This window comes from Bubalus kerabau, chromosome 2 (genome assembly GCF_029407905.1).
Source record: "Bubalus kerabau isolate K-KA32 ecotype Philippines breed swamp buffalo chromosome 2, PCC_UOA_SB_1v2, whole genome shotgun sequence".
Taxonomy (NCBI): domain Eukaryota; kingdom Metazoa; phylum Chordata; class Mammalia; order Artiodactyla; family Bovidae; genus Bubalus; species Bubalus kerabau.
Genome location: NC_073625.1, coordinates 65344985 through 65371005, shown reverse-complemented (window position 1 = coordinate 65371005; position 26021 = coordinate 65344985). Strand labels below are relative to the sequence as shown.

Genomic DNA, 26021 nt, shown 5'->3' with positions numbered 1-26021 from the left:
GTTTTATTGCTCTCTCTCTCTCTTTTTTTTTTTAAAGATTGTATTCCTTTCTAAATGATATAATTTATTTCTTTAAGCTTTGTTTTGTTTATTGCCATATTAGCTTCTAGGGCTGTTGTAAAAAATACTACAGAATGAGTGTCTTAAACAAGAGAAATTTATTTTCCCACAGTCTGGAGGCTAGAAGCCTGAGATCAGGTGATTGACAGAGTTGATTTCATTTTGAGGCCTCTCTCCTTATTTGTAGATAGCTGTCTTCTCCCTTAGTCCTCATATAGTCTTTCCTCTTTATGCAAGTCTGTGTCCAAATTTCTTCTGTTTATAAGGACACCAGTCATATTGAATTAGGGCCTACTCTAAAGACCTCATTTTAATTTAATGACCTCTTTAAAGATCTTTCCCCCAATACAGTTAGATCTGAGGTACTGAAGATTAGAACTTCAACATATGACTTTTAGGGGACACAATTTGGCCCATTTGTTATGGGTTTAAATCCAGCTACTATGATATTGGTTCTGTGAGGTCAGGAATTTCTGTTTCTTTTTTGTTGTTTTTCACTTATGTATCTTAAGCACCTATTTGTTGCTGCTCAGTCGCTGTCATGTCCAACTCTTGGCAGCTTCATGGATTATAGCACACCAGGCTTCCCTGTCCTTCACCATCTCCCCGAGTTTGTGCAGATTCATGTCCATTGAATTAGTGATATATCTAACCATTTCATTCTCCGCCACCACCATCTCTTCTCCTTTTTCCTTCGATCTTTCCCAGCATCAGGGTCTTTTCCATCGAGTCAGTTCTTCACATCAGGTGGCCAAAAGATTGGAGCTTCAGCTTCAGCATCAGTCCTTCCAATGAGTATTCTGGGTTGATTTCCTTTACAATTGACTGGTTTGATCTCCTTGCTGTCCAAGGGACTCTCAAGAGTCTTCTTCACCACGACAATTCAAAAGCATCAGTTCTTCACCACTCAGTCTTCTTCAACTCTCACATCTGTACATGACTACTGGAAAAACCATTGTTGTTCAGTCACTGACTGTTGGTGACCCCTTGATCTGGTCATGATCTTTGTGACCCCATGACCCCAGGAGGCTTCCCTGTCCTTCACTATCTCCCTGAGTTTGCTCAAACTCATGTTCATTGAGTCAGTGATGCCACAAAAGTTTTGACTACATGGACCTTTGTCTGCAGTGATGCCTCTGCTTTCTAATACTCTGTTTAGGTTTGTCTTAACTTTCCTTCTAAGGAGGAAGCATCTTTTGATTTCATGGCTTCAATCACTGTCCACAGTGATTTTGGAACCCAAGAAAATAAAATATGTCACCTGAATCAGTGCTTAGAACATAAAAAGCAACTAAATTAATATTTGCTGAATTAATAAATGGCAAGAAGACACAGAAGAACTGTACAAAAAAGATCTTCAAGATCCAGATAATCACGATGGTGTGATCACTCACCTAGAGCCAGGCATCCTGGAATGTGAAGTCAAGTGGGCCTTAGGAAGCATCACTATGAACAAAGCTAGTGGAGGTGATGGAATTTCAGTTGAGCTATTTCAAATCCTAAAAGATGATGCTGTGAAAGTGCTGCACTCAAATTGCCAGCAAATTTGGAAAACTCAGCAGTGGCCACAGGACTGGAAAAGGTCAGTTTTCATTCCAATCCCAAAGAAAGGCAATGCCAAAGAATGTTCAAACTACTGCACAATTGCTCTCATCTCACACGCTAGTAAAGTAATGCTTAAAATTCTCCAAGCCAGGCTTCAGCAGTATGTGAATTGTGAACTTCCTGATGTTCAAGCTGGTTTTAGAAAAGGCAGAGGAACCACATATCAAATTGCCAACTTCTGCTGGATCATTGAAAAATCAAGAGAGTTCTGGAAAAACATCTATTTCTGCTTTATTGACTACACCAAAGCCTTTGGCTGTGTGGATCACAATAAACTGTGGAAAATTCTGAAAGAGATGGGAATACCAGACCACTTGACCTGCCTCTTGAGAAATCTGTATGCAGGTCAGGAAGCAACAGTTAGAACTGGACATGTAACAACAGACTGGTTCCAAATAGGAAAAGGAGTACGTCAAGGCTGAATATTATTACCCTGCTTATTTAACTTTTATGCAGAGTACATCATGAGAAACGCTGGGCTGGAAGAAGCACAAGCCGGAATCAAGATTTCCGGGGGAAATATCAGTAACCTCAGCTATACGGATGACACCACCCTGATGGCAGAAAGTGAAGGAGAACTGAAAAGCCTCTTGATGAAAATGAAAGTGGAGAGTGAAAATGTTGGCTTAAGGCTCAACATTCAGAAAACTAAGATCATGGCATTGGGTCCCATCACTTCATAGGAAATAGATGGGGAAACAGTGGTAACGGTGGCTAACTTTATTTTTGGGGGCTTCAAAATCACTGCAGATGGTGATTGCAGCCATGAAATTAAAAGATGCTTACTCCTTGGAAGGAAAGTTATGACCAACCCAGACAGCATATTAAAAAGCAGAGACATGTATAATATCATATATGAAACGACTTGCCAGTCCAGGTTCGATGCACGATACTGGATGCTTGGGGCTGGTGCACTGGGACGACCCAGAAGGATGGTACGGGGAGGGAGGAGGAAGGAGGGTTCAGGATGAGGAACACATGTATACCTGTGGAGGATTCATCTTGATATATGGCAAAACCAATACAATATTGTAAAGTTAAAAAGTAAAAAAGTAAAAATAAAAATAAAATAAAAAGCAGGGACATTACTTTGTCCATAAAGGTCCATCTAGTCAAGGCTATGGTTTTTCCAATAGTCATATATGGATGTGAGAGTCAGACCATAAAGAAAGCTGAGTGCTGAAGAATTGATGATTTTGAAATGTGGTGTTGGAGAAGACTCTTGAGAGTCCCTTGGACTGCAAGGAGATCCAACCAGTCCATCCTAAAAGAGATGAGTCCTGGGTGTTCATTGGAAGGACTGATGCTGAAGCTGAAACTCCAATACTTTGGCCACCTGATGCGAAGAGCTGACTCATTTGAAAAGACCCTGATGCTGGGAAAGATTGAGGGCAGGGGGAGAAGGGAAAGACAGAGGATGAGATGGTTGGATGACATCACTGACTCAATATATGAGTTTGGGGGAACTCTGGGAGTTGATGATGGATAGGGAGGCCTGGAGTGCTGTGGTTCATGGGGTCCTGACAACTGAGCAACTGAACTGAGCTGAACTGAATGAATAAATGAATAAATTAGTTAATGAATAAAACAATCTGAATGACAAATATATTAACCTCAGAGTTCTCTGCATATAATAGATGCCATGCTTACTACTAAAGATCATTTGTACTTGAATTAGTAGGATGTGAATAGTCTTAGTTATGCTTATTCTGGCATATGGGCATAACAGTAACATTTGTGAATAAAGTCTGTAGTTAGAAATAAGTACCAAATAATTTCAGAATGAAATAATAAAATGAACATCAGCTGTGGAGGAAAAACAAGGGACCAGTAGGAGTTCTTTCAAGCCAATAAAACTTTAAGGGCAAAGATTTGTAATTAAAACTGAAGTGAATTTAATCTTTCCTGCTAATCACTACCACACTGTTAGCCTGTTTTCATCAAACTAACTGATGGCAGATGGAACAGATGTGTGATTGCAGCTCCACTTTATGGCAAGGTTATAACAAACGTGACTTCCCGCCATTGTGTCGTTAACATTCTGAAAAAGCACTCCTTGCCTTTCTTCACACACCAAAATTGTTTCTTCTTTTGTGTGACACTGATTAAAAGGAATCGAAGGATGTTTTATATAAATGGAATCCATTTGATTCCTTTAAATCAGTCTTAAGTAAGCAGTTATTGAATACCGACTATGTGCACGGTGTTGTGGAAGAGAGGGCTTGCTAACTGCGAGGAGCCTGCAGGTATTTATCTTCAAAAGGTTACACACAGTCATTAATTTTTTGACAAATTTCAAAATTACAGTTCTTGAAGTGTATGTGGTTTAAAATTGAGTCTCACAACATTTATCTCTTTAATTCTGTTTCAACAAAGGAAACTCAAGTACAAAGCAAGGAATACCTTTAAAAAGTTCTTTCCAGAAATAACATCCCTTTTCATTAGTTTTCTTATAGCAGTAATTAAACTACATTGATGCAAACCCAAATAATTTGGGCATCATTGAAAGAAGAGAAATACAAATTATTACTAATGATGATATTGTTGCTCTATAGTTACAGAAAAGAATCTCATGCGACTTAACATTTGGCATGAGTTACAGATGTTAGATAACTTAGACAATGAGAATTTCATTTTGAGGGTTGGAAAGCAAACACTTAAAGTATGATGCTTTTTAATATTAACCACTACCTTGTTCTTCCTTAGCTTGATCCTCTATTCTGTACCTTTATGTGATCCCAGTAGCATTTTAGCTCCTCTAATCCATTTTAATAAAAATACAAAAATGTAAGAAGTTTCATATTTCAGGTCTTAGATGTTTTCTATCTGTAGGAAAATTTTTGTTTATGTCAAGTACATTAGCTACCTTTCCTGTTATTCTCCATCACAGCATCTTATTTCCAGTCTTCTTCATAGCAGTCTATCTATTCATCTATCCTATCTATGTATCATCTGCCTAGCTCTATTATCTATATAACTTGTTTATTGTCTCTTTTTACATAGAAGCTTCACAAGATCAATAACTAGGTTTATCTTCTTAACTGTTTTGTATCCAGTGCCTAGACAGTTACCACTACATAATATATGCCCAATAAGTATTTGTTGAATACAGTAGTCCCTATATATGAACAAGTTCCACTCCGAGAGCAAGTTCATAAGTCCAGTTTTTTCGTAAGTCCAACAAAATTAGCATAGATACCCAACTAACACAGTTGGCTATATAGTACTGTACTATACTAGGTTTATAATACTTTTCACAGAAATAATGCATAAAAAAAAAATAAAGAAAACATTTTTAATCTTATAGTAAAGTACCTTCAAAAGTACAGTAGCAGATTATAACAGCTGGTGCTTTTTAGCAGTATCAGCTGTATCTTTACTTCTTTTGCAGTTGCTTCTGAACATCCTGGGCTTGAAATAAAGATGCTGTACTACTGTACTCTATATAGTACTGTACAGTAAAGTACGCAAAATCACAACCAGTTGTAGAGGATGCATGCACATGACAACGTATGAAAGACATGGGAACTAACTTACATGATTGGAGATGCCGACACACGTTTGCATCTTTGAAAGTTTGCACCTTGAAGGTTCATATATAGGGAACTTACCGTATTGTTGAATAAATGATTTCAAAGTCATTTATTTAGCTCAGCCCAGTTTAAAGATGGATATATACTTTATCACCTAAGATAAATAGCTAACATATATTCTCTTGATAAAAAATGAAATGCGATTTTATAAATTCAGTCTTTTCTCATTTTTTGGTTCTGGTCTGATTTAGAACCTGACATAAAAATTAAGTGGGCTAAGCATGTAATGTTCTTCAGTATGCCTTATTTCCTTTCTCACTTTAAAAAATCTTTGAAAGCATTCTTATGGTCTCTTTACCTTCTTTCACATCAAAAGAAATGAAATGAGATATCACTTTCAGTTGGGTGTAAATAAATCAATAGCATCTCTCCTAAAGCAATAGATTTATAGGGATCTCAACTTTAAATATATAAAATGTCATAAACTTGCCTGATTGTAGGCATGTTTTCAACCAAGTTACTAGGGAGCAGGTGGTAGAATTTCTACCTTAATGATCTTACAACCACACTATGTTGTCACCAGATACTTTATTTATCAACATGTTTCACTTTGTTGAATCTGAAATGAAGGCAGATTAAGCCATCTGTGTATGTTTTAAACTTTTTAGAAACTGAAAAATGAGTTTCACTGAATGTAGGGAAAGTGTTAGTATCTCAGTCACATCCAACTCTTTGAGACTCCATGGACTGTAACCCACCATGCTCCTCTGTCCATGGATTCTCCTGGCAAAGATCTGGAGTGGGTTGCTGTTTCTTTCTTCAGGAGATCTTCCCCACCCAGGGATTGAACCTGGATCTCTTTCATTGCTGCAGATTCTTTACTGTTTGAACCGCCAAGGAAGCCCACTGAATGTAGAGATGTGAATTAATACACAAATATTTTGGAATTTTAATTATGACAGCAATAACCATTGCTTGCTTTCATAAGAAGAAAGGCAACAATTCAAGGGGACCTTGTATGTATTATTATAGATAAATATAAGATATTTTATGTATATGTAAATCTAGTTAGGTCTTTGTATCTGTTTATGGTTATCTTGAATTTGAAACTCTTCCCATGTAGTAGAGGGGATCTCAAATACATTCTACTTCCCATAATGGGACCCATTCCTCTCTCAACATTTTTTATAACTGGAAGTTTGTACCTTTTGATCACCTTCATCCCATTTACCGTCTCCCTACCCCATACCTTTCATAACCACAAATTTGATTCTCTTTCTATGAGTTTGTTTTTAAAGTACGTTTGACCTACAACACTATGTTAGTTCCTGGTACACAGCATGGTGATTCAGTGTTTCTATGCATTATGCAGTGATCACCACAGTAAGTCTAGTTACTATCTGTCACCATACAGAGATAATACATAACTACTGTCTATATTCCCTTCACTGTACATTTCAATGCGTGACCCATTTATTTTGTAACTGGACGTCTGTACCTCTTAATCTCCATCACCTTTTTCTCTCATTTCTCCACACCCCTTCCCTCTGGCAACCACCTGTTTATTCTCTGTATCTGAGACCATTTCTGTTCTGTTATGTTTGTTCATTTGTTTCTTAGACTTCATATATAAGTGAAATCATGCGATATTTGTCTTTGTCTGTCTAACTCACTTAGCATAATGCCCTGTAGATTCATCCATTTTACTACCAATGGCAAGATTTCATTCTTTTTTTTAATGACTGAGTAAGTTCAATTGCATATGTATACCACATCCTCTTTACCCCTTCCTCTACTGATAGGCACTTAGGTTGCTTTTTTTGTCTTGGCTATTTTGAGTAATGCTGCAATGAACATCAGGTTCATATATTTTTTTCAAGTTAGTGTTTTAATTTCCTTTGGAAAAATAACCAGAAGTACAATTTCTGGATTAGAAAGTAGTTTTATATATGCCTTTTCCTTCTCCAGGGAACTTCCCGACCCAGGGATCGAACCCAGGTCTCCAGCATTGTAGACAGACTCTTTACCGTCTGAGCTACCAGGGAAGTCAGTTATATATATATATATATATATATATATTTTTTTTTTTTTTTTGTGATTAACCTCCATACTGTTTTCCATACCAAATGCACCAATTTACATTCCCACCAAAGGGCACGAGAGTTCTCTTTCTCCACATGCTTGTCAACAGTTGTTATTTGTTGTCTTTTTGATAATAGCCATTTGGACAAGTGTGAGGTCATATGTTATTGTGGGTTTGATTTGCATTTCTCTGATGATTAGTGGTGCTGAGCATCTTTTCTTGTGTCTTGGCCTTCTCTATGTCCTCTATGGGAAAATGTCTGTTCCAACCCTCTGCTTATTTTTTAATCAGGTTTTTTTGGGTTTTTTTTGGTGTTTTTTTTTTACGTTGAGTTGCATGAATTCTTTGTTTATTTTGAATGTTAACCACCATATTGTTTGTAAATGTCTTCCCTCATTCAGTAGGCTGCAAAATAATTTTAGTAGCTGTGCAAACATTTTTTAGTTTGTTGTCCCATTTGTTTATTTTTGCTTTTGTTTCCTTTGTCTTCAGTGACAGATCCAAAAAAATATTGCTAAAGGTAATGTCGAAGGGCATTATGTTTTCTTCTAGGAGCTTTATACTTTCAGGTCTTACATTTAAGTCTTGAATACATTTTAAATTTATTTTTGTATATGTTGTGAGAAACTAGCCCTGTCTGATTTCTGTGCATGCAGTTATCTAGGTTACCCAGCACCATTTACTGAGGAATCTGTCTTTTCCCTATTGTGTATTCTTGCCACCTGCATGTCATAGATCAGTTGGTCATATAAGTGTGAGTTCATTTCTGAGCTCTTTTCTGTACCATTGATCAGTGTGTCTGTTTTTATGTCAGCATCATACTGTTTTGATTACTATAGCTTTATAGTATAGTTTGAAATCAGGGAATGTGATACATCAAGTTTGTTCTTCTTCCTCAAGATTGTTTTGGCTTTTCAGGGTCTTTGGTGTGTTCATACAAATTTCAGTATTATATGTTTTAGTTCTGTGACAAATGCCATTGGTTATTTTGATAGGGTTTGCATTGAATCAATAGATTGCTTTGGGTAGTATTTTAATTTTTGCAATGTTAATTCTTTTTTTTTAATTTAATTTTATTCTTTAACTTTACAATATTGTATTGGTTTTGCCATATATCAAAATGAATCTGCCACAGGTATACATGATCCATGAACACAGTATATGTTTCCATTTATTTACATTGTCTTCAATTTCCTTCATAAGTGTATTACAGTTCTTGGAGTACCGGTCTTTTACCACCTTAGTAGGTTTATTACTAGGTATATTATTCATTTTGATGTGATTGTAAATGGGATTGTTTTTGTAATTTCTCCTTATGATAGTTTGCTGTTAGTGTATAGAAATGTGACAGATTTCTGCATACTAATTCTGTATCCTTCAAATTAACTGAATTCATTTATTAGTTCTAAGAGGTTTTGGGTAGACTTCAGCATTTTTTATATATAGTATAATGTCATTTCCAAATAGTGACAGTTTTACTTCTTTCTTTCTAATTTCCATGCATTTTATCTCTTTTTCTTGTTTGATTTCTGTGATTAGGACTTCCAATACTGTGTTAAAAAAAATTATAAGTGAGCATGTCTTGTCTTGTTCTTGAGCCTAACAGAAATGCATTCAGATTTTCATTATTGAGTACAACTTTTTCTGTAGGCATATCATATGTGGCTTTATTATATTAGGGCATATTCCCTTTATACCCACTTTGTTGAGAGTTTTTATGATAAATGGATGTTGAATCTTGTCAAATTCTTGTTCTGCATCTATTGAGATAATCATATGATTTTTAATCTTCAATTTGTTGATGTGGAATATCACACTTATTTGTGGATATTGAACCATACTTGTATCTGTGGTATAAATCTTACTTGATCACGATGTATGATCCTTTTAATTTATTGTTTAATTCAGTTTGAAGATACTTTGTTGAGAATTTTTGCATGTATGTTCATCAGGGATATTAGCTTATAATTTTGTGTGTGTGTCTTGTCTCTGGTTTTGGTATCATACTGGCCTCATAGAATGAGTTTGGAAGCATCCTTTGTTCAAATTTTTGAAATAGGTTGAGAAGGATAGACATAAACTCCTCCTTTAAATGTTTGGTATTTTTAAGCTCTGAAGTCGTTTGGTCCTAGACTTTTGTTTGCTGGAAGTTTTTTTAGTTACTAACTCAATTTCATTTCTGATAATTGGTCTGTAATTAACTGGTAATTCCATTTCTTCTTGATTAATTTTGAGAGATTCATTTCTGGGAATTTATCCATTTCTTCTAGGCTGTACATTTTATTGGCATATTGCTGTTCATAGTAGCCTTTTATGATTCTTTGTACTCCCTTGGCATCATTTATAACTTCTTTTCATCTGATTTCATTTGAATTCTCTCAATGAGAGAGTTTTTTTTTTCTTAATGAATCTGTCTAAACACTTATCATTTTGTTTATCATTCCAAAAAAACAGCTCTTAGTTTCATTAATTCTCCCCTCACCCTTTTTAAAGTCTCTGTTTCATTTATTTTTGCTCTGATCTTCATGATTTCTTTCCTTCTACCAATTTTGGGTTTTGTTTGTTCTTCTTTTTCTGGTTCCTTTAAGTATAAGGTTCAGTTCAGTTCAATTCAGTCACTCAGTTGTGTCTGACTCGTTGTGACTCCATGAACTGCAGCATGCCAGGCCTCCCTGTCCATCACCAACTCCTGGAGTTCACTCAAACTCATGTCCATCAAGTCGGTGATGCCATCCAGCCATCTCATCCTCTGTCATCCCCTTCTCCTCCTGCCCCCAATCCCTCCCAGCATCAGGGTCTTTTCCAATGAGTCAACTCTGCGCATGAGGTGGCCAAAGTACTGTAGTTTCAGCTTTAGCATCAGTCCTACCAATGAACACCCAGGACTGATCTTCTTTAGAATGGACTGGTTGGATCTCCTTGCAGTCCAAGGGACTCTCAAGAGTCTTCTCCAACACCACAGTTCAAAAGCGCTTCGGCGCTCAGCTTTCTTCATAGTCCAACTCTCACATCCATACATGACCACTGGAAAAACCATAGCCTTGACTAGACTGACCTTTGTTGGAAAAGTAATATCTCTGCTTTTGAATATGCTATCTAGGTTGGTCATAACTTTCCTTCCAAGTATAAGGTTAGATTGTTTATTTGAAACTTTTCTTGTTTCCAGGGGTAGGCTTGTATCAGTATAAACTTCTCTCTTAGAACCACTTTTATACATCCCACAGATTTTGGATCACTGTGTTTCTGTTTTCATTTGTCTCCAGTAATTTTTTTATTTCTTCTTTGATTTCCTTAATGACCCATTGGTTGGCTGGTAGCATAATATTTAGCCTCCACATGTTTGTGGGGTTGTTTTTGCAGTTTTCTTGTTATTATTGTTTACTAGTCTCATAGCATTCTGATTGGAAAAGATGCTGATATGATTTCAATCTTCTCAATTTTATTGAGACTTCTTTTGTTGTTGCTTGTGATATATATCCTGTATAATGTTCTATGTGCACTTATAAAGAATGCCTATTCTATTGCTTTGGGATGAAACATTATATACATATCTCTAAAGTTCCTTTGCTGTAATGTATTCTCTAAGGCTAGTGTTTCCATGTTGATATTATATCTGGATGATCTGTCCATTGATAAAAGTAGGATGTTGAAGTTTCCTACTGTTATTGTGTTACTGTCATTTTCTTTTTTTATATTTGTAAATATTTGCTCTCCATGTTTAGGTGTTCTATGTTGGGGCCATATATAAGTATATTTATGTGCATGTGTGTGCACACGTGCATGTGTATACATATTGGGGCTTCCCTGGTGGCTCAGTGGTAAAGAATCCACCTGCAATGCAGGAGACACAGGAGATGAGGGTTCGATCCCTGGGTCAAGAAGATCCCCCGGAGGAGGGTATGACATCCCACTCTGGTATTCTTGCCTGGAGAATCCCATGGACAGAGTCTGGTGGGCTACAATTCATAGGTTGCAAAGGGACATGACTAAAGCAACTGAGCATGCACATAAATATATGTATGTATAGATATGTGGATGTAATTGCTATATCTTATTGCTGGATTGTTCCCTTTATCATTATGTTATATCCTTCTTTGTCTCTTCTTACAGCTTTTATTTTAAAGGCTATTTCGATCCCTGGGTTGGGAAGATCCCCTTGAGAAGGGAATGGCTACCCACTCCACTACTTTTGCATGGAGAATTCCATGGACAGAGGAGCCTGGCAGGCTACAGTCCATAGGGTTGTAAAGAGTCAGACCAACTCAGTGGCTGAGCGACTTTCACTTTCATTTCCAAGTATTGTTACTCTAGCTTTCTGTTTCCATTTGCATGGAATGCCTTTTTCCATCCCTTCACTCAGTCTGTTTGTGTCTTTAGATATGAAGTGAGTCTCTTGTAGCCAGCATATAGATGGGTCTTGTTTTTGTATCCATATAGCCATTCTATTTCTTTGATTGGAACATTTAGTCCATTTATATTTAATTATTTGACAGATACTTATTGCTATTTTATTCATTGTTTCTGTAGTTCTTTTTTATTCATTTCACCTTCTTTTGCTCTCTTCTGTTATGATTTGATTATTATCTTTAATGTTATATTTGGATTCATTTTTACTTTTTGTATATCTATTACAGATTTTTGGTTTGTGGTTACCAGGAGAAATAAACATATATGTATATAATTAAATTGATAATCTTCTAAATCTAAATTGATTCTAACAGCCCTGCATTTTTACTCCCCCCAATTTAATATTTTTGACAACATATTTTACGTTTTGCCTTTTTATTGTTTTCCTACTAGTTTAATAAGTGTTTGAACTATTATCTTTACTGTATATTTGCTTTTACTAATGTGATTTTTTTCTTCCTATAATTGTCAGATTTTTAGTTTTAGCCTTTTCTTTTTCACCTAAGGAAGTCCCTCAAATATTTCTTGTAAAGCTAGTTTAGTGGTGCTGAGTGCTTAGCTTTTCTATAAAACTCTTTATTTCTCTTTCAAATAGAGCTTTTTGGTTAGAGTATTCTTGGCTGTGTTATTTTTTTTTCCTTTCTTTCTTTTCTTTCATCATTTTAATTATATTGTGCCACTCTTTTCTCGTCAGCAAAGTTTCTGCTGAAAATTTATGACAATCTATGGGTGTTCTTTTGTATATAACTATTTGCTTTTCTCTTGCTGCCTTTAATATTCTCTCTTTATCTTTAAATATTGCCACTTTAATTACAATGTGTCTTGATGTGGATCTTTTTGGGGTGATATTTTTTGATACTCTATGTTTTCCTGGAACTGGATGTCTGTTTCCTTCCTCAGGTTAGGAAAGTTTTCAGCTATTATATCTTCAAATATATTCTCTGACATTTCTCTCTCTCTCCCCCTTCTGATACCCCCAAAATGTGAACTTTAGTATGCTTGATGTTTTTTCAGAGGTCTCAAAGTGTCCTCATTTTTTGATCTTTGTTTTCTTTTCTCTTGGCTTGGGTAATTTTCCACTACTGTGTCTTCTAGTTCCCTGAACCATTCCTTTGTTTCATCTAATGTACTGCTGAATTCTTCTAGTTAATTTTTCATTTAGTTATTGTATTCTTCAGCTCTATTCAGTTCCTCTTTATATTTCTAACTCTTTGTAAAGTTCTCACCCTGATCATCCATTCCTCTCCTAAGTTCACTGAACGTCTTTAAGATCATTACCTTGATCTCTGTATTAGGTAGATAGTTTTGTCCAGTATGCTTAGTTCTTCTAGAGTTTTATCTTTTTCCTTTGTTTGAAACATATTCCTTTGCAACATCATTTTGCCTAATTCTTTGTATCTATTTGTATGTATTCAGTAGGTTGTTTACATTTCTCTATCTTGGAGAAGTGGCCTTATGTTGGAGTTGCCCTACAGACCCCAGTAATACACTCCATTCTGGGCACAGCTTGGGGCTTGAGAGTTTTCGTATTGGTCTCAGCCTGCCTGTGGATGTTGCTGGATCCCCACAGAACTGGCTGCTCTGCTTGTGGGGTCTTAGATTGGGTAAACCAGCTTGGTGGACAGGGCTGGGTCCCAGTACTAATAAGCTGGAGCGAGAATTCCAACATGATGTTTGCCAGTGCCAGTGTCTTTATGATAGAACAACCTCCCCAAAACAGCTGCCTCCAGCATCTCTGTCTTCAAGGGGAGTCCTACTGACCTGTTGCTTCTCTGAGAGGCTCTTCAAGATTAGCAAGTTGGTCTGATTCAGGCTTTTATTAAATTACTGCCTCTATGCTAGGTCTCAGAGTGTGTAAGATTATGCCTGTGTGTATGAGTGTGTATGTTAGTCACTTAGTCATATCGAACTCTTTGCGACCCCATGGACTATATGAGGAGCCACTAGGCTCCTCTGTCCATGGGATTTTCCAGGCAAAAATGCTGGAGTGTGTTGCCATTTTCTTCTTCAGGGGATCTTCCCAATCCAGGGGTCAAACTCTGGTCTCCCACATTGCAGGAAGATTCTTTATTGTCTGAGCCACCAGGGAAGCCCTTTGAGAGTGGAGTCTTTGTTTCCTGTTGCCTTCTGGCTCTCCCATTTACAAGCTCTGCTGGCCCTCAAAGTCAAACATTCTGGGGACTTGTCTTCCTGGTGCAGGATCCATGGACTAAGGAGTCCAGTGTAGGGCTTAGACCTCTCGCTCCTTGGGAAGAACCTTTGCAGTTTTGACTATCCTCCTGTTTGTGGGTCACCTATCCTGGTGTGTGGGTCTTGACTATACTGTTTCTCTTCCCCTCCTACCCCTCTCATTGTGGTTCCTTCTTTATATTTTTAGCTGTGAAAAATCTTTCCTGCTAGTCTTGTCATCCTCATTGATAGGTGCTCTGTAAATAGCTGTAGTTTTGGTGGCCCCATGGGACAGGTTGAGCTCAGGGTCCTCCTACTCTGCTATCTTGCCTACTCCCCAGAGTAAGATCTTGTTCATAACCAAGAATCCAGAAATTATTACCAGGAGTGGAAATAAGTGGAATATGACATGAAAGTGAAAGTGAAGTCGCTCAGTCATGTCTGACTCTTTGTGACCCCATGGACTGTAGCCTACTAGGCTTCTCCATCCATGGGATTCTCCAGGCAAGAATACTGGAGTGGGTTACCATTTCCTTTCTCCAGGGGATCTTCCTGACCCAGGGATCAAACCTGGGTCTCCCACATTGGAGGCAGACACTTTAACCTCTGAGCCACCAGGGAAGATGACTTAGTAGGGAATAAAAGCAGTGAGAATATTTTTAAGATTCTTGAAAAAATAATCTGGAAATTCATTATATGCATTAGTGATGTAGTTATTTAAACTAAATTAAATTTTACCTGTAGTCAATTATGTTAAAGTATCCTTTGGAAGCAAATCCTTTGAAAACCCAGTGTCTCTTGCCTTAGAAAAATAGGATAGGTAAGAAGAAATCAAGGACTGTGAGGTTGGGTGGCTTTTTCTAACAGTACTGGACAGGCCAGAAAGGTAGAATGACAATTTTAAGTGCCTAGATTCTCAGCTCAAGGCATTGATGTTCTATGACTTTTCCAAAGATTCACTAACCTTTTGAAGCCATAGGGCTGAGTTAATCAGGAGCCAAATGTATACTTTGATCCAATTAGTTACTAAATTACAATATCAGCTGACTTTTTGGTCCATGATATCTCTTATAAAAAGGTCTGGAAACTGAGAATTGGGATGGAAATATATATGATGATGTGAGTTCAGTTCAGTTCAGTTGCTCAGTCATGTCCAACTCTTTGCGACCCCATGGACTGCAGCACACCAGGCTTCCCTGTCCATCACCAACTCCTCAAGCCTACTCAAACTCATGTCCATCGCATTGTGATGCCATTCAACCATCTCATCCTCTGTCGTCCCCTTTTTCTCCTGCCTTCAATCTTTCCCAGCATCAGGGTCTTTTCCAATGAGTTGGTTTTTCACATCAGGTGGCCAAAGTATTGGAGTTTCAGCTTCAGCATCTGTTCTTCCAATGAATATTCAGGACTGATTTCCTTTAGGATAGACTGTTTGGCTTTCCTTGCAGTCCAAGGGACTCTCAAGAGTCTTCTCCAACACCACAGTTCAAAATCATCAATTGTCAATTCTTTGGCACTCAGCTTTCTTTATAGTCCAACACTCACATCCATACATGATTACTGGAAAAACCATAGCTTTGACTAGACAGACCTTTGTTGGTAAAGTAACGTCTCTGCTTTTTAATATGCTGTTTAGGTTGGTCATAGCTTTTCTTCCAAGAAGCAAGTGTCTTTGAATTTCATGGCTGCAGTCACCATCTGCAGTGATTTTGGAGCCCCCCGAAATAAAGTCTGTCACTGTTTCCATTGTTTCCCCATCTATTTGCCATGAAGTGATGGGACCAGATGCCATGATCTTAGTTTTCTGAATGCTGAGTTTTAAGCCAACTTTTTCACTCTCTTCTTTCACTTTCATCAAGAGGTTTTTTAGTTCTTTTTCACTTTCTGCCATAAGGGTGGTGTCATCTGCATATCTGAGGTTATTGATATTTCTCCTGTCAATCTTGATTCCAGCTTGTGCTTCATGCAGCCTGGCATTTCACATGATGTACTCTGCATGTAAGTTAAATAAGCAGGGTGACACTATACAGCCTTGATGTACTCATTTCCCGATTTGGAACCAGTCTGTTGTTCTATTTTCGGTTCTAACTATTGCTTCTTGACCTGCATACATATTTTAAGGAGGCAGGTAAGGTAGTCTGGTATTCCTGTCTCTTGAATTTTCCACAGTTTGTTGTGATCCACACGGTCAAAGGCTTTGGTATAGTCAATAAAGCAGAAGTAGATGTTTTTCTGGAACTCTCTTGCTTTTTTGATGATCCAGCAGATGTTTGCAATTTGATCTCTGGTTCTTCTGCCTTTTCTAAATCCAGCTTAAATGTCTGGAAGTTCATGGTTCAAGTAATGTTGAAGCCTGACTTGGAGAATTTTGAGCATCACTGTGCTAGCGTGTGAGAGGAGTGCAACTGCTCATTAGTTTGAGTATATTTTGGCATTGCCTTTGTTTGGGATTGGAATGAAAACTGACCTTTTCCAGTCCTGTGGCCACTGCTGAGTTTTCCAGATTTGTGGGCATACTGAGTGCCGGTGATATGAAGTACTTTGCAAATCTTAAATTGCCGTCTCTATTAAGTCAGTCATGCCAACCAATGCAAGCCTTCCTGAAAAAGTTATCCTCTTTGTGCCCAAAGATGTCATAAGTTTTTAATCTCTGGGAGATTCTTTACTAAGGTAACTTTCCTAATTTTCACTCAGAATTATTTTATTTTATTTATTTTTTAATTTTTATTGTTTTGAGAATTATTTTAATTGTTTGCTTGGTCAGTTTTCAAATACAAATTGAAACCTGTACTTAATGATGGCCCGTATTTAATGAAGGATAGATGCCAGAAACTTGATACTAGTGGAGAATAAGTTCAAAGACTTCAGGAGACTAAGGTGATGGGGTGAATTTATCTAACATGATCTAATGTGGCTCAGAATATATTTTACCAGACGTTGAAAAAAATAAATTTGTGAGTAAAAAATGCTATTACTTTGGAAAGGGGCTTTAGAGGTTGCTCCCTGTAGGCTGGGCACATAGCGAGATGTTGGAGGTGAAACTGATTCCTTGATAGTTGAATTCTGGGGAGGACAAGGAGGCTCACTTTTCCATTACTGAAAACATGGGGAACGAAGTTAGTGTTGTGTCAGAATGGCTTGCCTGCATCCCGTGTTAGGTAGAAAGGAAGTCCATTAGGATGCTGCTTGATTTGAACTGAGGCCTGATGAATCAGTTTTTAGAGAATGTATATCCCTCTTCCTCATCATCAAACGAATCAATCCATTGAACCAGCATCTAGTGAAGTGAAGGGAGTTTAAAGTACCTTTGAGGAAAAACAAACACATAGTGAGACTCTTCATTCTAGGATTCTCTAAATTATCCTCTTTCCACTTGCCATCACAACTGTGTCACATTTATGATTAGTTGACAGTGTCTGTGAGTGCAAACTAATTTCTAGCAGTTCACAGTGCTACTGCAGACTGCCAGGCGGTGTAGGCCCTTATGGAAAGTTAGCTGATAAATAGAATTTTGACCCAAGCAATAGTGCATCCCTGTGGAGGAGCAGAGGTTAGTGTCACAATCAAATACTTAAAAGATGTGGGCAGTTGATTTCTACTCCACCTGCATTTATCTTTACAATATGGCTGGTGCTAAAGATAGATGAGTTCCAGAAAATGCCAGGTGGTTACTTCAATCACAGCTGCTGTTTCAAATGTGGTCTCCTTAGTGGAGCAAATCAGTGTACCCTGACACCTGGTATGTAATTATTTATCTGAAAAATTGTTTTTCTTATTTCTTTTATTCCACTGAGTAGAAGATAGCAGGACTTTGAAAAATTATCATTGCATCTTCAAAATTTTACTCAGGATTCCATCAACATATAGTTTTACTATACTGATTACATTATGTTGGTTGGAACTGGAAAGAGGTTACCTTAATTGGGGTAGTATAACAAGTGCCTGTTATTAACTAATTCATTCAAAATAGCTGTTGAGGGTCAATTCTGTGTCAGTCATCTTTCTAAATACTAAAAATGGAAGAAAGAACAAGTTCCTGTCCTTTTGAGCTAACATGAAGAGGAAAGACTGATGATAAACAAATTAGCATGTAAATACATCATATATCAAATTCTGGTGTATGCTATACAGAGAAAAAAGCTCAAGGGAAATCAGGAAGGTCAGAGGATGGGACATTGTAACAGTGTTGGGTGTTAGCTTGAACTATACCAATGGAAGCCTGATGGAAGAGAGGATGTACATCATAAAAATATCTGGGGGGAAAATTTTTTCAAGTATAAGGAAGAAGAAATGTAAGGACTATAAAAGCAGGGCACCTGAATTTCAAGGTGGTAAGAGTAGCTGATACATAGTGAATGAGGTGGTACTAGAAATACAGGCAGCAGATCATTTTGGGCATCACAGGCCATCTTTTAAGTGAGTTGGGAAACAGATCATTTTATGAAGTGTGACATGATCCAAGTTATGTTTTAAAAGGACCACTGTGGCTGAAGGATAATGAATACACTAGGTGGAAAATAGAATGAAGTTAGGAGGCTAAAAGTACAATGATTAAGATGAGAGGTGACTGTATCTTAAAACAGGTTGGTAGTAGTGGGAGACAGTGAGAGATAATCACACTCTAGATACATTTTTAGAGTAAAGCCAGATAATTTTCTTGATGGTTTGAATTTGTGAAATAAAAGAAAGACAATAATTAAAGATTTTGACCTGAGATTAGCCACATCAGGAAATAGCTACCACTCTTTGGGCTGGAGGAACCTCTAAAGAGAGTGGGCATTTCCAGAGTCAAAAATTATGATTTATAGGAAAATTGTTGAGAGAGAAAATCTGATGGGTTCTTATCACGAGGTGAATTTGTTTTCCTTTTTCTCTTTTTCCTCACTTATATCTGTCTGAGAAGAAGGATGTAACTGATGGTAATCATTTTACATTATATTTAAATCAAATCATCATGCTGTATACTTAAATCTATACAGTGGTATGTGTCAATTATTTCTCAATAAAACTGGGAAAAAAAATTGGAGCCATCATGGATATAGAGCCAAGATGGGAGCTTCCCAGTGCATGAAGGAGCTCCAACTGGAGCTGACAATGAAGTAGTAGCACTTGTTGCTTTTTTAAAAATTAATTTATTTTTATGATTATTTTATTTTCCTGTCCGCTTTTATTTTACTTCTGCCCTCCAGGCTTCTGCCAGTGCCATCCATTAGCTGAAAGGGTCTGGAAGCCAAAAAGGAAGGAAACAGGAGAAGGCAGAAATTGAATCTGAAAGCAAACAAGCAGGGGAACAAGATGATGACCAAGAGGCAGTTGGATGTGCTAGGCTGAACCTCAGGGTGCAATGGTCTGCATGCTTGTGCCCCCCATTTCATATGCTAAAACCATAACCTCCGGTGGGATGGCATTAGGAGGGAGGACCTCTGGGAGGTACTTAGAGCAAGAGGGTAGAACCCTTATGGTTGGGATTATAAAAACTCTTATGACTGGCTCTTATGAAAGGGACTCCAGGGGTCATCTAGCCCCTCCCACCATATGATGACACAGTGAGAAGTCAGCGATCTACAACCTGATTGAGGGCCTTCTCCAGAACCCTGCCATGCTGACATCCTGATCTCAGATTTTCTAGCCTCCAGAACTGTGAGAAATAAAATTCTGTCATTTGTAACCCACCCAATCTCTGGAATTTTGCTAAAGCAGCTGGAATAGACCGAGATGACATATAAATTTGAATTTTTAAACTAAAAGCGATTTTTAAAGCTATAGAATTCAATTAGATACCTTAGGGGGTGAGTAGAAAAAAATGAAGAGAAAAGATCCGAGAACGGAAACCTTGGCCCTCCAATGTTAAAAGAATGTGGGTGAACGAGCAAAGGACACAGAGTGCCTAGTGAAATGGGAGAAGATCTGAGAGACTATGTCCTAGAAGTTATATGTAGAATTTATTTAAAGAAGACAATGATTGGCCATATCAAATGCTGCTCACAGGTCAAGTAAGATAAGACCTGAGAACTGAGTCAGTTTCAGTCATATTTGTCACTGGTAATTTTAATAACAGGGCCAGGACTAGGGTAAGCCAAGTGAGGTATTTGCGTTGGTTGCCAAAAATCTCAGTATTTTAATGCAATTAAGTGATATCTTAATACACAATGTTAAAAAAATAAAAATTAATGCAAAATCCAAAGGGAATGCAATATTCAAAGTTTAGAAAATGAAAGAATTGTAACAGTGCCATGCTAAGCCATATTAGAGACTGAGGCAAAAGGAAATATCAATAATACTGAGTCTGTCTTTTAAACATTTGATTATTTCATTGTGACCTTTGGCATTAATTTTGACTTTGAAATATTCCCTGAAAATTATTTATCTTCATAGATGAATTTTTATTGCCTCTTGCATTTTGTACCCAACACAAGGTACAAATTTTATTGCCTCATTTATCTCACTGTAGCACTGTTCCTGCTTAACAGAAGTATTCTCATTTGAGAGATAAGGGTGAAAGCTTAATTGGAGACTACGGAGGGAAGTGTTGGTGGACTGAGGAGAGAGAAGAGTGAATGGATCAGGAAAGGACTGGATGATTTCTGCTCCAGCCTGGATCTAAGAAAGAAGAGACACGGAACAGATTTGGTGCCTACCCACATATGACTTGTCACTTTCATGTAACTTGATGGAGAAATACATGTTTGTTTTTCCAGGGTTCTGTGATGTGGAAGTTGTTACCACAATGAAGATGATCTATAAAAGTTCTCTTCTGTTGGGAGTAGAACTTTGAGATATCTTACTAAGTAAAGAATCTTAATTAGCAGAGGCACTGTTTTAAGGCAAAGGGAGTATAGTGCTTATATTTTATGGGTCATTGTGTTTTGAATATTTTAGTTAGTTGAACTAGTTTTCAATTTCTTCTGGTCATTTTATTTTCCTATTCTAATTTAAGGGAGTTGGTTATGGTAAAATTTACAGTTTATTTCACTGATTATAGAATATCCACATAAAGCAGTGAAAAACTATAGAGAGGATAATGATAATCTAGATGAAGTAACTCATGAGGTTTTGGGAGGAGGAGATCCTTTTGTGACTATGCCAGAAAAATTTAATTGTATCATTAAAATTTTTGCTTTGAAATGGTAAATATGATAAGTTTGTAAATAGATCCTGGGTAGTGCAAGCTGTGAACTCTAATACATGTGAAAGGCATCAGAAAATGAGTAGGAGGCTCACTTTGCTTACTTTATAGAGAACTGGGTGGGACATAAAGTCCTTTTGACTGATCCCTAAAATCAGTGAGGTGGCCTGTGTCATAGGCTCATACAAGTGGGTTCTCTACTTTGGCTTTGGAATCTTTAGGGGAGGGACATAGACGCATGGACAGTTAAAGAGTTTTAAGTTTCAGTGTTGAATACTAATTCTGGTGGATAGTGTGACATCCCACGAGTGCATGCTAAGTTGCTTCAGTCGTGTCCAACTCTTTCTTACCTCATGGACTGTAGCCTTTCAGGCTCCTCTGTCCATGGGATTCTCCAGGCAACAATACTGGAGTGAGTTTCCTTGCCCTTCTCCAGGAGATCTTCCTGACCCAGGGATTTAACCCATGCCCCTTATGTCTCCTGCATTGCATTGGTAGGTGGGTTCTTTACAACTAGGGCCACCTGAGATACCTTCTCATTAAACTGTACCATGGTGAGGCTTGGACATACTCTTCCCTTGTTCTGAGTCTTGAATTCCAGTTTTCTCTCAGTTGTTTTAGTGACTGATGTACTTTCCAATCAGATATTATTGATTTGTTACACAAGTTGATTTCTCTTGGCATATAACCAAGAATCCAGACTGGTACACCCAGATTCTGAAGGAAAGGTAATAAACCATTTCAGCAAAGATTAAAAAACTTCAAGCCAGAAGTAAAGCAAGTCTAGAACAAGATAAAAGGATATTGTAGTATCACTCCAGATGTCAGTTTGTAAACCCTGTGACGTGCATTCCCATTTGTGGCTACCCAGCCCAAATAAAGTCACAGTAGGTAAGGATATACTAAGGATGTCTTTGACAGGATTGTTAATCACAAAACTGGAAAAACAGTAAACTACCCAAGTAGGCGAACAGTCAAACAATCCTACGTCCATACCAGGAAGTAATATGCAGACACAATAAATAGTGAATTAGGTTGATCTAAGGAGAAGGCAATGGCAACCCACTCCAGTACTCTTGCCTGGAAAATCCCATGGGTGGAGGAGCCTGGTGGGCTGCAGTCCATGGGGTTGCTGAGAGTTGGGCACGACTTCACTTTCACTTCTCACTTTCATGCATTGGAGAAGGAAATGGCAACCCACTCCAGTGTTCTTGCCTGGAGAATCCCAGGGACGGGGGAGCCTGGTGGGCTGCCGTCTATGGGGTCACACAGAGTCAGACACGACTGAAGCGACTTAGCAGCAGCAGCAGCAAGTAATCTTAGAAAATTCCATAAGTACTTTTGTAGAGATTAGAAAAGTATATGTAAAGTATTGCCTTTTTAAACCACATCAATGTTCAAGGAAGAAAACAGAAAGAGAACACAAACTGAAATCACATTTTGGGAAATTGGCTTTTGCCCATCACCCACCAACAGAAATAGGCTTCCCTTGTGGCTCAGCTGGTAAAACATCTGCCTGCAATGTAGGAGACCTGGGTTTGATCCCTGGGTTGGGAAGATCCCCTGGAGAAGGGAAAGGCTACCCACTCCAGTATTCTGACCTGGAGAATTCAGTGGACTGTATAGTCCATGGGGTTGCAAAAGCTGGACATGACTGAGCGACTTTCACTTTCACTTTCTTTCACCAACAGAAATAAGCATTAAATAGACCCAGAACACATGCCCCATGCAAACACACACTTGTACTTCATCTTAATATGAGCAATACAGTTTTATTTTTCTATTCTTCCTATTTATCCTATTTCATATTTTAAATTGAGTATCATAACCAAATGATTGATTTCATGACCCACTCACTGATTTATTAATGTCCGTGATTCAAAAATAATCATTTTCACAGGTACACCTGTTACTTCTCTGTCTTCACTTTCTTAATTTCTTCATGTGATGTTAACAATTGATCCCTCCTGTAGTATCCTGTGATAAAGCAGTTTTGCAACTTTAATAATCAATGTGTAGATTTATTTGTGGTGAGATGGCACCAGGTAATAGTCCTATAAGCTCAGACCACAGGGAACAAATCACTATGACTTGGGGAATGATTAGAACATAGTTGCTTACTCACAGCAGGGCAAATCTGTGAGTGATAACCCATTTTTATTTTGCAGTTGTCAAAGTTCTTTCACATAATTCTCCACTTCTAATGAACTGGCGAGATAGAGACAACAAGAATGTATTTACAGAAGGGACCATAAGAACATCCTGAGAAGAACCCAAGATAGAAAAAGAGAATCAAGACCATTACATACAAGGTTAGTTCAAAGATGTCTAATTTAAAATAATATACAGCTAAAAGTCTGCATACAAGGGAATATTATGTGTGTGTGTGTGTGTGTGTGTGTGTGTGTGTGTTAGTCACTCAGTTGTGTCCCACTCTTTGAAACCCCATGGACTGCAGCATACTAGGCTTCCTTATCCTTCACTATCTCCCAGAGTTTGCTCAAACTCATGTCCATTGAGTCCGTGATGCCATCCAACCATCTCATCCTCTGTCGTCCCCTCCTCCTCCTGCCCTCAGTCTTTCCCAGCATCAGGGTCTTTTCCAACAAGTCGGCTTTTCACCTCAGGTGGCCAAAGTATTGGAGCTTCGGCTTTAGCATCAGTCCTTCCAATGAATATTCAGAGTTGATTTCTTTTAGGATTGGCTGGTATGATCTCCTTGCTGTCCAAAGGACATGCTTAGAAATCAGAATCTAAATTATGATCCTAGCTATGTGAGCAAAATATATTTGCATAAAGAGATCTTAAGACTTGCCCCTAGGTAAGTCTATGGAAAGCCCCAAATGACTTCCTTTTTATAAATTCATGGTTCACACTGAAATATTAAGTCATATTTTATCCCATTTTAGGATGGCATCTATTTGGTGTAGTGATAATTCTGATTTTGGGCATTCAAAATGGTTGGGATTTATGGTGCCCTAATGTCAAGGGCATACTAAATAATTATCCTTTGTGTAAACACATTGAAAATGAACCTGAGAGATTTACAACTATTATTTACTAACTCAGAGTATATTTGTTTATTAAAATTTCTATCCTCATAACATCTTAAGAAGATATATGTTTTGCTTTTGTGTGAGAATGGAATAGAAAGTGTAAATCTGTAGTTGTAATAGTTAGGGGTGAAAGCAGGGGTAAGGTCCCAAGTTCCTAGAGTCCTTTAGAAAATGACCCAGGTTCCATGAAGGCCCCTGAATCTGCGCACCATGAATACATTTTTCTCCCTTCTCATTCCTATGTCTTAGGAATCTTAGTATATAATATAAGATTTTAAGGTTCAATCTTAATTTTATAATCACTTTTCATGAAAGCCAAAAATAGTAATTAAGATGGATTATTGCCTATGCTTATTGATTCTTAGACTCTTGAAACTGGTCTTCTTATTTAGGATCTCCTTTACATATATTTCCCATATACTTCATCTAAATCCAGAAATATTGGACAACTTTTCATTCTGTGTCCATGCCACTCTAGAACTCTGAACTTGATTTGCCCTTGTGGCTTCTGGTTCTAAGTTGTGGCTCCTCAGAGAACCTGACTATAAGTGACTCACTAAACCTTGTTACTTATTGGAAAAACTCAACCCCTCCTACTCATATATCCAATCCTGATGCCCCCAAAACTCAACACTGGCACTGTCTGAATTGTTTTTATTAATTAAAAAGTTAAAAGAATATTTAAAGCCTTTGTTGATTAGTGTTTAAGTGATTTATGCTTTGTTCTTTTTCTATTTAGCACTAATGAAAGCGATATGGAGACTTAAATTATTTTGATTGGTTCCAAATGATCCTCCAAACATGGGCCAAGTTCATGGTCATGTTTTGTTGTTGTTGTTGTTTGTTTATTTTTACAAATGGATGTGGTCAGTTTCTTGTGTCTGACTCTTTGTGTCCCCATGGACTGTAGCCCACCAGGCTCCTCTGCCTATGGAATTTTCCAGGCAAGAATATTGGGGTGGGGTGCCATTTCTTACTCCAGGGGATCTTCCCAATCCAGGGGTTGAATCTGCATCTCTTGCATCTCCTGCATTGGCTGGTGGTTTCTTCACCACTAGCAACCCCCGGGAGCCACAGATGGGTTACATTACACAAATAAGGATATGACTTTACTCAGAAAATTCTTTAAAAAGAAATATGTTAATCATTCAATCAACTTATAAGAATGAATTCTTATCATTTATATGTTAAGGAGCCCTATTTATTTTTGCCTATGAAATAACATATTTAAAAATAGCTCATAAAGGAGCATGGTCATGCTAGAGTTAGCAAAAGCCCCAGAATTCGTCATGCTTTGCTCTTCCTCCTGCATGTGAAGTGTCCTTTTCTGCACCCTCATCGCCTATCCTTTCACACTTTATTATCTTTATAAAAAGGAAGGAGACAACATACAAAATTAATTTAAGTAAAGGTCTGCATTACAACTGAAAGCCATTAACTGGCAGCCGTTTACCAAAGCACAGGCAAAAATCAATTTTAATTAGTATTTTTGGCTTTAATGAAAAGTGAATACAAAATTGGCATTTTAGCTAATACTGTTGATATTTATGTTGAGGTGATACTAATTAATTTTCTGTTGAATTGCTGTGAGCCTTGAATATCTGCAATAAGATCATATATTTGCTGATCCCAAGGCTACATCAGCACTTCAGAGTTTCGTAACAACAGGCTTCCTGGTGGTTTACAGACACATATTTCACGCTACTCCTCCTAAGTTGCAGGCTATTATTATTTTTTCCATAAAAGACTGTTATAGGCAATCAAATTTCATATCATTTTATAAATTGGGGACTTTTAATATTAATGTATCTTGAATGTTAGCCAAAGAACCTGTTACTCCAAATACAGCTTTCTTTTGTTGTTACCAGTGGTATAGAAAGGACATGATATACTTTAAGTAGCGAACACTTAATGAATGATTTCTCTTTATTTCCTTACGTTTTCTCTTCTTTTTATTATATTGGTAATAAATTGCCTACTAA

General features: G+C 37.5%; 1 long non-coding RNA gene across 2 annotated transcripts in view; it reads left to right on the top strand.

Moving 5' to 3' along the window:
• Nucleotides 1-26021, top strand: part of LOC129643374 (uncharacterized) — a 132156-nt gene that overhangs the window by 68785 nt on the left and 37350 nt on the right. For both annotated transcript variants that reach the window (XR_008710255.1, XR_008710254.1), the window contains exon 2: nucleotides 23152-23295. This is a non-coding gene — a long non-coding RNA (uncharacterized LOC129643374). The remainder of the gene's footprint in view (nucleotides 1-23151; nucleotides 23296-26021) is intronic.